This window comes from Chenopodium album, chromosome 23 (assembly GCF_948465745.1).
Source record: "Chenopodium album chromosome 23, dcCheAlbu1.1, whole genome shotgun sequence".
NCBI lineage: Eukaryota > Viridiplantae > Streptophyta > Magnoliopsida > Caryophyllales > Amaranthaceae > Chenopodium > Chenopodium album.
This window is the reverse complement of record NC_137856.1, coordinates 11645621-11657671: the sequence shown is the minus strand read 5'-3', so window position 1 is coordinate 11657671 and position 12051 is coordinate 11645621.

Below are 12051 nucleotides of genomic sequence, written 5' to 3'. Positions count from 1 at the left end.
CTCCCGTTTAGAGGCTATTAAGTCTTGTTCCTTTTCATTTATTTTCAATTTAGGTCAGTTTGGTTCAGCCCAATTTAGGACATGTTCACATTTACTGAGCTGATTGGAGCTGAACTGAACTGAACTGAAATTAAGCTGAAGTGAATAGGCCCTTAGTTCAATATTCTAATTCAGTTCATTTCAGTTCAGCTCAATAGAATAGAGTTTTAATCAAGCGGGAGATTCCCTTAGGATTTATGGGGCATTTGTGAAGGAGTTATGTCTTCGATAAGTGCAATTACTAGATATATCAAGGATCGCTATTATGGAGATAATAAGTTCATTCTATAGGGTCGTCAATATCTGGTGCTAGATATGATAATTGATCTTTGGGTTAGTTAAATAACCCAAAGCCTTATAGAATGGATCCTATGAGGTCACACAACAAGGGTATTGGGTTAAACAAGTAAGAGGCCCATTAATGGGCCTCATGAGGATATAACAAGCCATGTAAGGAATAGAGCTAGTGTAGTTAGAAGTGGGCTAAGTGTTTGGGCTTCACATGGACTCTAATTATATATGTGATATATAAATAGAGGCCATGCCTAGGGTTGCATTAAGTCACAACTCACTCATACAGTGAATTATGAAACAAGCAACCAAACACTCTAGAACTCTCTCTCACATGCCTCTCTCCTTCCCCTCATCCGTACAACTGTACGGACTACCCTAGCAAGGTGGTTGCTCGTGGTGGTGGTGGTGGTTCGTTTGTCTCCTCTCCTCTTCGTTGAAGGTTGATTGAAGCATTCAGTCACGACTAACTAGCATTAGTGGAGGTTTAACTTGTGCCCGTGGACCAAGTAGAGGAATCACGCTTGGGGTTCTTTATCTCCCATTGTTCTTGCTCGATCGCACGTGGAATCACGCTTCAAAGGTACAATTATTTGTTCTTTATGTGTTATGCATTAGATCCTTGGATTAGGTACTGTATGAATATGATTCATGTTATTTCCGCTGCGTAGTACCTATAAATCCCTACAGTGGTATCAGTTAGCCTATTGCATTTACGCATATTGCCAATAATTCTTTGATAATCCACAATTTTAATTCAATTAGGAGGGAGAATTATTTAATTATGGGTCAATTATTATATTAAATGTGATTTAACTCTTGGAATTGATTAAATGTGATTTAATAATGCTCAAAATAGCCATGAAGAGGACCGTTTTTTGCCCTATTATGCTCGAAAATTTCGAAAACCCTAACCCTAGATTCGAATTTTTCGAAACCCTAAACCCTAAAATTTTGATTTTGTGTTTTGGTTTTGAATAATTTCGATTGTTTCATGCTTCATGATTTTAATCTAGTTGATTTCATGTATAAATTATGAATTTTCATGATCAAATTATTTAATTTAAGAGTTAAATTGAATTGGGGATTGAAATTCATGAAGAACCCTAATTTTGAAATTGAATATGATTTAATTTTGAAATTAAAAGGACCACATTAAGTTAATTTAATTTTAACAAAAATGTTTTGTTTTAATTAAAATCAGAAAAAAAGGGTTTTAGCAGCGGCAACCGCGGCTAGGTGGCGCAGCCACGACGGCTGCCGCTGCAGGTGGTCCGGAGGGAGGGGTGGGGCAGCACGTCGGGTCAGCAAAGGCAGCAACAGCAGCACCGTGCAAGGGTTGCGCGGCACTGCTGATGCTGTGCTACACCGCTGCTTTGGTAGCGTACACCGCAAGGTGTACGGTCACCGTGGCCGGCTTAGGCTGGCCACACCACGGTGGCTGGTGCACGGTTTTTTTTCAAAAAAAAAAAAAAAATAATAATTTAGTTTTTGAAAATTTATTTCAAGATAATTATGAATTATTTTGGGATAAAATCAGTTTATTTTGGATAAGTTAAAATATTTTGAAAATATGATCTTTTATTTTAAAAGATAAAATTGGTTTTATTTGGATAAGATCTTTTATTTTAGGATAAAATCAAATATTCAAAAGTTGTTATATTTGATATTATCCATATTTAAGTTGTTAAATTGGTAATTATCCTAAATTAAAGTGGTTAATTATGGATAAGAATGATTAGGATATTCTGAGCATATTCCAAAAGGATAATAATTGATTTAAATAATGGGTTTATCCCATAATTATTTTTGGATATAATTGATTTAAAATTTTGTGATTGGCTAGTAATTAGGATAGAATTTCCTAACATTGTTAGGATAATCTTTGAGGATAAATATGATTTATCTTTTAAGATTAAAATAATATTTGATTCTATCTCATGACTAAATATGATATTTTATTGATGATCATGAATAATATATGATATTATCTAATTACATTAATTAAAATATGAGATATTTAGGTGTCATGTTTCCTTAATTGTGAACATTCGATGTTGTAGTTTAGGAAAGCATGATGAGTGGTTTATTATGTGGCAATTTTATAATATATGATGTTGTTTATTGCTATATAATGACTAGTATGGCCCAGTAGATTGCTAAATACGATCTGCGCATCGTGATGTATTTTTGTAATCTTAGTACGGTCTACGAACCGATAAAGTATTTTGTAATTTTATTTTTATTTTATTTAAGTAGTAGATAGAATAGAGTAGAATTACAGGTTGCAGTTAATCCAAGAAGCCCATGAAGTGAAGGCCCAAAGGAGCAAGGTGGATGCGATCCATGATGATTCAAGTGGGAGCATTTACTTTATTAGTTTTCTTAGGATTAGGGGCCATGCTATGTCTTATTTATGCATTCAGTATTTTATGCATGTTTAGATTTTATTGATGTTTTGTGATGATGCGCTAGAGTTCACTATTTAATCACAACATAATAAATCTAGATCCCAGTAATATTGATGCAGCTTTTCCAATTAAAAACCCGACGAAACCTTCGATCGTTTATGATGGGTCGGCCTCAGCAGAGCGTCATAATATATCTTGGGGAATTGGGGCTAGATCACGTTCTACACTTTTAATTGGTTATATTCAACAAGGTTACCTAAAGATCAGTTTAGAACCTTGAAGCTAAGGGTAATAATTAAACATGTGATGGGTAATTATTCAACCAAGAATTACAAAGAGTTGTAATCAGTAAAGAGTTTACTCACCTTGAAAATGTAATGGTTGATGGCAGGGCCAAAGTCCGGTCAATTATTGCACAAATAAAGGATCTTGGAATCATTTTATTCAATAGGGATCAATTTACATTGAATAAATGCTTTAAAGTTACCAAATTTAATTCGCTTATGGTACTTTAAATTTTAGTTAAACATAATTGAATTTTGCGTTTACTTATAAGTAACATGTCGTTCTAATTTTATTATTATATATAATCTCCTCGATTGAAAATAAAGTTGAGAAACGTTCTCAAAAAGTTTAAAAGATAATCCATAAACCTATATTCCAATTTTGCTAAGATTGTTCTGAAAAGCAAGTTTTAGAAATTCATGTCACATGTCTAAGTTGGTTTTATTCAAAATGTTTGAATAAAATACCAACACATCTTCATTTTTGAAAAATGTTTCAAGGGATATAATGAGATGAGAGGTACAACCCCTCAAAAGACAAATGTACAAGTCCAATAAAACTCTTATCTTCAATATGATTGAATATAAGAAAGTGATTGGAAATCTCTATGATCAAAAGTTGATCAAATAACAGTATTCTTCATCTACTTTATATAGAGTTTAATACTTGATTAAACTCAAATATAAATAATGATAGAATAGACTTAGCAGAATCATGAAAAGTGCTTAAAGTAGTTGAGCAAAGTATCATTTTGAACCTAAGAGAAATGTTCTAAGTGGCTCAAAGGGAAAGGTTTAGGAATATATGAGGATCGCATTAAGAAGTTATAGGCCAAGAATTGCAAACAAGTTGCTACTTCTCAAACCTAGAACTACTTACATGCTAAAAGTTGTTATGAACAACAAATGCTTCAAATTAAATGGACCAATTTCAATTGATTAGAAACTACCTCATATAGTTGGAAGGTAAAAGAATGGAAATGTTCCAATTTACGAATTATATTATAGAAATTGATTTAGCATATTGCTACTTCTTGGACATATGATGTCTTGTTTAGATCACTCATTGCACAATGTGATTGAACTAAAGGAAGAAGTTATGGATAAAGGAGAAATAAATCTACAAGTTTAGAAGCAAATGTTGCTACTTCACAAGTAGAATCTACAAGTTTGGAAGCAAAAGTTGCAACTTTACAAGTAGAACCTACATTTCACCTTACCTTGTTAATGGCTAGAATTAAATAAATGTTATTCATTCTTGCCATTATCAAAACACCATTCAATGTTAGTAATGACTAAGCATCGAAGATTCAAAACGTGGAATAAATGTTATTCTATGCTTCTTTGAGTCATAATGTGTTTTGAATTGCTAAATAGGTTTAAAGATCTATATGGTAGAAATAGTTAAACCATTTCTATATATATAAGTTGTCTCTAATATGTCAATTAATTCGAATGAAAATGAAAATTACATGCGGAAGATCCAAAGGGATGGACTTTCAATATCATTGAATTATGAATCCATTGATATATGTAATTATCATTCTAATTTGAAACTTTGACAAAGTCACCATTTAGAGAAATGATGATGAGAACTCAAGGTCGAATACATATCGATGTAAGAAAACCAGAGGTTCAAAGGCTAGAGACAGACAATGAAACTTCATTTGTGATACGATCACTACTTGTGCTTAGTTGAAGCATAAGAGTGAAATTTTGAAAAGTTCAAAATTTTCAGTATGAAGTTCAGTATCAACTTGACAAGATAATGATTACACTACAATATGATTGTAATTGTGAAAATTTAAGTCGAGACATGTATTGGCAACACATTCAAAGTATTGCGATATGATCGTAATAATGAGAATTTAAGCCAAGACATTGATAAACATCCAAGAGTTGTGAAATCGTTGTGAAGTGTTTATGAAGGAAGTTATCAATCTATATGAGATATATTTTGATAATGGATGTAAATTACCTATCTTCCAACCATTGTTCAAGGGATATACTTTTAAGAAAAGCTACAAAACTAAACAAACTATATACGTCAAATCAAATGTAGCAAAGGCTTCATATGTGATATGGATAAGAAAAGTTCTTATTAAGTCTTTTTACAAAGCAAGGAATAAAACATGTATTAAACCGTTTGATGCACGTTCGATTCCTATATAGAGCACGGGGTACTACTACACAACCATACTTAGCACAAAATGTTTGTTGCTCAAGTAGGTGCCCTTATGGAAATTGTTCCAAAAGGTCAAGTGGGAGTAGTGTAAATCTCAAAAGAGTTCGAGAAAAGCAACAAACAAACATGGTTCAAAACCATGGTTGGTTCACCCTATGCTAAATATGCCTCCTCAAAAGGTAAGTGGGAGCATAAGAATCTTGAAAAGTTCGAGAGCCTTGAAAGAGTTCAAGAAAAGTGATTTCGAAAATCTCGAAGAAATTTGAGAAGTTATCGAATAAAAGCAACATGAGCATGATTCACCTCATGTTACAAATGACAACGCGTGGTCTCATTAAGTGTAATGGGATTAATAACCATGTGTCGAAGGTAGTACATTCCAAGTGCACATCCTCTATTGTCGTTTCTCATTGAAAACTAAACAAAGTTGTTGTATGAGTTTCAATTGTTGCATCAAACCCACAATGATGACTAGCATATGTAAAACTTAGCCAAAGAAATATGATTTCATATTGACTAAGAGTTCTAAAATATTTATTTTGGAACATTATGATTATGCAAGTAATAATGATGATTTGACAAGTTATGACTCCAAGTGGTTTAAAACCAGGAAATCTGAAATAGATTCTAAGTCTGTAAGCAAGTGTATGACACTTGAGTAATTTGCCTAAATTGGGTGAAACCCATTGTAAGCAAAGCAGACAAGAAAGAAAAATGTTTTCTAACTAAAGCAAAGACTTGTTAAAGGATTCAACAAATTCATAGTATGACTATGACTACGATGAAACCTTTACTTTAGTCGTGTTGCAAAGATCTATTAAAGATATTTAGTGATTTCTACCTTATAAGATTTGGTAGATGGATTTCAAAACACTTTCTTGAAATTGTTCATGAAATAAGATTTGTATATGATACAATCAAAAGTTTGGAGATCCAATTATCCTAGGGATGCCTAAAAGATCCATAATGGATTGAAGTTAGCATCAGGGAGTTAATGTTCCTAATTTTGTGAGTTAATCAAATCGTTTGATGTTCTCGTAAAATAAAGAAAAGGTCTTGTGTGTACAAGATGTTTTAGTGGGAGCTATGAAGTCTTCTTGGTTTAGTACAAAGAGCGATTATTTGTTGCTTGAATAGTCAAGTAATGGTTAATGCATTTTGTATGAAAACCTTGGAGAAGAAGATGAGTACATTTGGGATTCAAGATCTATATAGATAGGTCTCGAAGGATGTTTGAGTTTTGGTTAAGAAGCTTATATTGATAAGATTCTTATAAGGTTCAACATTATATTGAAAAGAGTTTCAATCCAATGGAACATGGCACGTTGCTTAATGATTCAATACCTTGAGAAAGGTTGATGAAATTAAGACTTTGAGTGATGATCCTTATGCAATTCGCAAAGGATGCATCATGCATGCCATGGACTATACTCGTCTATTTGATTCACGTGTTTTAAAAAACAAGTGATGATAGATTTCAATCGAATTCCAATGTAACGTTGGAATACAAATTAGAAATTCCTAAGTTCCTTGCGAAAGGGCGAAGGAAAATTCTTAGTGTATGGAGATAAAAATGATTATAAGATTTAGAAATTGCAAAGTTCATGTTTATGAGAATGTCTCATGAACTCTACTTACTGAACCCCTTCCATGACCAAGGTATGAGAGTCATACTAAGGTTTTTGGATTGAAGCAAGTTATGTAATTTTAGTTGTGTATGTTTTGAGAAAGCATATTACAAAAGTAAATACATTAGCTTGCAGAATTATGTTTATCAATTGAAACAAAGTTTCAATCTTATTTAATCGTGGTTTCAAGATTAAATAAAATGTCCAAAATAATTATGAATTGATGGGCTCACTAGGTTGATGACCTTTTGAATGAAACCCCACAGGTGAACTAAATTCATATATTATTTAAGTTCCTAGTTCGGAATCATTAAACTGGACATAAATGATTTCCAATAATGGACTAGCATGTTAAGATTGATTGGATAGCGCAGTTTCATGGGCTATAGGAGCGTAGTGATGCTCGGTCAATCACATGGATATGCATGAATGATGCATGATCGAACTATAGACCTACTTTGAAGTTCAAGTATAGAGCTTCCGGATATATTAGTGGATTCCTTTGACATGAGTGGAACATTGATCTCATTCAATGATTGTTTTAACTGTGGTACATTCAAACGTCTGGCCGTAACTGGAGATTATAAAGGATGTTTCCCGGTTACTTCATGAGTTGAGTGGGAGCTTTGGTTGCCATAAGATTGGATTGAGTCTACCTATTTAATTAGGAATGTGTCTTGGCCCCTTGAAGAGGGAGAATTTCAGAAAATGCATGGCCGTGCTCAAATGGATTACATTGTAACCATTTGTTTTGTAATTCTAACTCAGATTTCAAGAAAGATTTGTAGACTAATATGATCACGACATAAGATGTAATCATATTATCAAATCGACACACATTGACTTAAGGAATTTGAATATTGCGCACTTGTCTCAGAAAAGTGGGAGATTGAAGGAGTTATGTCTTCGATAAGTGCAATTACTAGATATATCAAGGATCACTATTATGGAGATAATAAGTTCATTCTATAGGGTTGTCAATATCTGGTGCTAGATATGATAATTGATCTTTGGGTTAGTTAAATAGCCCAAAGCCTTATAGAATGGATCCTATGAGGTCACACAACAAGGGTATTGGGTTAAACAAGTAAGAGGCCCATTAATGGGCCTCATGAGGATATAACAAGCCATGTAAGGAATAGAGCTAGTGTAGTTAGAAGTGGGCTAAGTGTTTGGGCTTCACATGGACTCTAATTATATATGTGATATATAAATAGAGGCCATGCCTAGGGTTGCATTAAGTCACAACTCACTCATATAGTGAATTATGAAACAAGCAACCAAACACTCTAGAACTCTCTCTCACACGCCTCTCTCCTTCCCCTCATCCGTACAACTGTACGGACTACCCTAGCAAGGTGGTTGCTCGTGGTGGTGGTGGTTCGTGGCTCGTTTGTCTCCTCTCCTCTTCGTTGAAGGTTGATTGAAGCATTCAGTCACGACTAACTAGCATTAGTGGAGTTTTAACTTGTGCCCGTGGACCAAGTAGAGGAATCATGCTTGGGGTTCTTTATCTCCCATTGTTCTTGCTCGATCGCACGTGGAATCACGCTTCAAAGGTACAATTATTTGTTCTTTATGTGTTATGCATTAGATCCTTGGATTAGGTACTGTATGAATGATGAGTGGTATTTATACCACCCTTTTACCCTTTTCTTTAAGGGTTTTTCCCTTCACTTGACACTTGTTTGAGCCTTTTCAAGCACTTTGTTTTAGATTTCTTTGCCTTGTTCCTTTTTGTGTTTTCCCCTCCTTTTTACTTTGTTTTTGGCCTTGCTTTGCCGCTTTCCCTCTTTTCTATGCTTATGTTTGTGTATGAGTGTTTGAGCAGGTTTGATGGAGTGCTCGCGTGGTCCTGCTCGAGGCTTAGTCAACCTTTTGAGTGCATTGGAATAGCGGAAGAGAGGAGCATGGATTTGGAGAAGAGTCCGGAGCTATAAAGAGGAGCGCCCGCTCCACCAGAGAAGAGCGTCCGCTCCATTTCCTCTGCTGATCCCCTGTTTCCCAGACTTATGGAGCGTCCGCTCCATCAGAGAGGAGCGCCCGCTCCACACCGGGAGCGCCCGCTCCTGTCTGGGAGAGCGCCCGCTCCAGTAAGGCGGCTGTTTAGATTAATACCCTCTGGAGCGTCCGCTCATCCTCGATGGAGCGGCCGCTCTCGTGGGTATTTCCGTGCATTTTAACTCATCTTTAGAGTAATGTGAGGGGCATATTAAGACCCCTAGTTTTGGAATGAGAACATTATGTACATTTTAGCCCTAATCTAGAGAGAGAATCATCCATCTATTATTCTACTCTCTAATTAGTTTTTAGGAGAGCTTTTCTCTCTAGGTTTAGCTTAGGGTTAGGGTAGTTTAGAGAGAGAAAGTGAGGGTTTCACCATTGTTGAACTTGGATTTTGAAGAAGAAATTGATCATCTTTTCTATTGATTTACATCTTCAATCAATGAGAATCTCTAACTCTCTCTCCTCTATTTTTATTGCTTTATTTTTATTATTGTTTTAGTTGTTGGTATTACTTGTTAATCATGTTGATTCTTGGTTATTTGTTAATTAATCTTGTTATTATCATGATTAGTGAGTAATTTCCCCATTAAGGGGATGGTTGTGGTGTAGTTGGATCTTGAGCATGTTCTAGGTTTAGAGTTGTTCTATTTGTGATTAAAGTCTTTATATGCTTGATATTCTTTAATCTTCTTGCAAGTGCACCCGGAGGCCGAGCCCAAGGCACCATTCACTTACCGGGAGCTCACCCTCGAATTCCTCTCCTCATTCAACCTTCAATCCATCGAGAGGCGAGGGGTGAAAGAACTTGAGCTTAACTTCCGTATGTTCAACAACCCGCGGAAGGTTCCAATGAGTGAGCTCAACCGGATGTTCGGGTGGGATCCCGAGGCCCCAGTGCATAGAGCCTATGACAACGAGAGGATGTGGCAAGGCTACGACGAGCAAGAGTGGTGGGGCACCATCACCCAAGGCAACACCAAATTCAAATCAAGATCGGCAAAGGCGTCGGAAATCATCCATCCGGCCCTCCGGTACTTTCACAGGCTAATGGTGTATGCCTTATTTTCTCGCCAAGAGCTCGGGAAAATCAACCAAGAAGAGCTCGTTCTACTGTGGTTGGCCACCGACGGGTACATCAACTACGACCATGGGATGAATTTCGGGGGCCTCCTCACTGACCGCTTCCATGAGACGCAACTTGGTGTCTCCCTCGCTGGTGATATTCAGTTGGGGGGGATGATTACATGGATAGCCTACAAGTTAGGCTATGGAGCGGAGCTAGCCAAGCTTACCCCAGTCGATGAGCAGCCCTACTTGAACCTAGGGGCCCTCAAGACGGCCGGGATGATCCGCGAGGTGCCTACTCGCGTTGGGGGAGATGAGCGGGTTTGGATGGTCCGCGATTCTTCTTGGTGCCTCCTCCCGACCGACTACATCACCAACCCGCCGGAAGATGAAAATCAATGGCGCGTTCCTCGAGCTAACCTTGAGGAGGGTAGCTTGTCGTTGAGGGAGAGAGCTCCCCGGGCCCCAAGGCAAAGGCGGCAACAAGACCAACAACAATTTCAACAACAACAATTTCAAGAACAACAATTTCAGCAACAACAACAAGGTTTTCAACATTTCGAGCATCAATCCTTCCACTATGGGGAAGGTTCTCAACAAGTGAACGTCCCCCCCTTTAGCGGGGGAGGTATGGCTTCTTCTTCCTCTTCCTCATTTAACATCGAGTCAGCTTTTCAGAATTTGTCTATGCAAGTAAACCGGTTGACGGAAGTCGCCGATGGGAACTCGGTTTACAACGCCAACATTTATGATTGGCATGTAAACCAAGGACATTTTGACCCACCGGTGAACTACCCGTATTTTCCGCCCCAACAGGGGCCGGTTCCTTCATACGAGGAACCGCATTCTGACGGCACTCCCCGTCAACCGGTTTGGCCCTATTGGTCCGGGCCTTCATCTCAAGGGACCCCCCGAGTGAACTACCCCACCTCTGAGGGGTATGATTACAAAGCACCGGGGGGGTGTGATTACCGTGGGGACCCCAACTACCCCATGTACACATCCGAGCCCCTTGTGATGCCCCCTCCCTATGACCCTCTTCCGGACTACCAACAAGAGTTGTACCGGAACCGTGGTTTTCCACCGGGTTATACCGGTGGTTGGGACCCCCATGGCCCTCCTATCGACGTCGACTACGAGTGGCGTCCATATGGAGAGGGCTCTAGTTCTCACATGGAGGACTAGGGCCCTCGGGCCAAGTTTAGCCCTTCCTCCCACCTATTTCCCAATTTTGATCAAACCAAGGACGGTTTTCGTTCAAGTGTGGGGGGGTGCCTATTCATTGTTTCATTTAAGGGCTTTGTTCTATGGGGCATATTCATGGCCAATATGTGTCTCTTGCTTATATTTTTTTCTCGGTGTTGGTTGATGCTCACCTTCTATGTTCTCTGATTTGATGATAGCCTTGTGTTGTTTTGCTCCCATTTTCAAAAATCCAAATTTCCCCTTTAATCCAAACTCTTTTCTTCTTTTCTTTGTCCTTTTTCTTTAGTAGTTTTTGCTTTTATTTATTTTATTTATTTTATTTTTATTTTGCTTTCTTTTCTTCTTATTTTCCTTTTTCTCTTGCTACTAACCGAATATTTGCCGAGTTGTGTTGGATTTTGACATTTTGTAGGGCTTATTGGCGCGTCCCTCAAATTTTTCCAGGCAATGGAGCTTCATTGATAGTGGACTTGCGTTTTCTAAGCATATTTGGGTGACAAATTTCCCTTCTCAACTCTTTAAATATTTGAATGGTTGCATAGTTTAGTTTAGATTAGGAAGAAGTTGAATGGTTCGAGGTTGTTTGATTTGGTTCTAAGGAACCTGGGATCGTTGATGTTGTATTCAACGATCATTGTATGTCGATTGGGATTTATGTGATTTACATGCCTCTCTTTTGAACCGTTTTGATTTCTTCCTTTTTCCTTTGTGGGTTGCTTTTCTTCTTTCTTTTTGTGACATTCATAATCATGACAAGAGAAAATTTTTGAAAATTGAGAATTTGCTCCTTCATTTGGAAATGTGGACCTATATGCCTTTGTTATGACATATTTTTGAATGCTTACCTTCCTAGTTGAAGAGGGTCTTCACGGTCTGAGAGTGCTTAGGGTTGAACTAGACACATTTTAAGCTAAGGTAGCCCGGTTTAGAACTCT